Source organism: Haplochromis burtoni, unplaced genomic scaffold (genome assembly GCF_018398535.1).
Source record: "Haplochromis burtoni strain Fernald_Lab_line unplaced genomic scaffold, NCSU_Asbu1 Contig_669, whole genome shotgun sequence".
Taxonomy (NCBI): Eukaryota; Metazoa; Chordata; class Actinopteri; order Cichliformes; family Cichlidae; genus Haplochromis; species Haplochromis burtoni.
This window is the reverse complement of record NW_024583030.1, coordinates 206,457-207,748: the sequence shown is the minus strand read 5'-3', so window position 1 is coordinate 207,748 and position 1,292 is coordinate 206,457.

Here is a 1,292-nt window from a genome sequence, read left to right as displayed (position 1 = left end):
AGAAGAGCCTAAGAAAAAACTATTTGTATGTCAGCTTTCAGCACATTTCCTGCCAGTCAAAGTTCTCATTTATGTAGAAGGAATGTTTCATTTCTCAGTTCAAGCTGTGTGCGTTGGATAGAAATTGCTGGTGTTGGTAATAAAGTTACTGTTACAGTACTTGGAGTACTGACTGTGGCTGGAGAGCTAAGTCCTCAGTTTGAGTCAGATATTAAAATAAAAATAGTATGCTGTCAGTGGAAAGTTATTTGCCTTACACAACTTTACTGCTTTATTTTTTAACCTTGGTCTTTACCCTTAATTGTTATTGTTGGGGAGGAACTCTGATAAGAGAGTTGGATGTGATAAGCCTGAGAGAGATACTTTTGCTTTCGTGTCCTAAATTTCTATGCTTCACCTTGTTCTCATAGTTAATGCACAGGTTATGCAGATAATATTAAATTATTTTCTTATTGCCCAACTTATATATTTAGTAAGAAATTCCACATTAATCAATTCATGACAATTGATGATACATTGTATAAAGCTGCCATCCTGTTTATGTGTCTGTTTAAACATATGCACTGCTGACCTTCAGATTAATGTTTTTCCTTTATCTCTGCTTTATTAGCATTTAACTTCTTACATTCTGCACTCTAACGCATCTTCAGTCAGTCTTAAAAGCGTCTCCTCTACTTTTAACACAAGAAGACAACACATTACTGTAACTGTAGCATCAGTTCATTGGCTCCTAGAATACAGTTCAGTATTCATTAGTAGTTTGTTAATTTTTACAATACATAACAGACCCAAAACTAAGCCCATATATGCACTTCCACCTGGAGACAAAAAGAAAACCTTGGTGTACTCACAGTAGAAAGCTGTGGGATCCTCTGACCTCATCCTGTGCTTTCTGCCTTTATAATCTCTGCAAGGGACAAACTCCACCTGACCTTTACTCATTAACAGAAAGATGTGCAGCAGAGTATCAGGCTGATTTCTGAGAAATGGTGCAACTTCTAGAAAGTTGTTTTAGTGAAACCAAACTAACAGTCTGGGCAATAGTAATAAAAGCCACTGTGGTGCTTTGAGCTAAACGCTAACAAGACTCCTGCATCACAACAAGAAACCTCTGGGTTTAATCTCGATATCACAGAAGATCTTTCTGTGTGGATTTTGCATGTTTTCAACCTGTGCCAATAAAAGCTTCCTTTAGCTGCCTTTTATTAAACCCCAATTCTTTTGTCCCCATGATAAAACAGAAAACCGACAGCTGCTGAGTGAGCCCTCATCTGGGACTCTCCTCAGCTCTT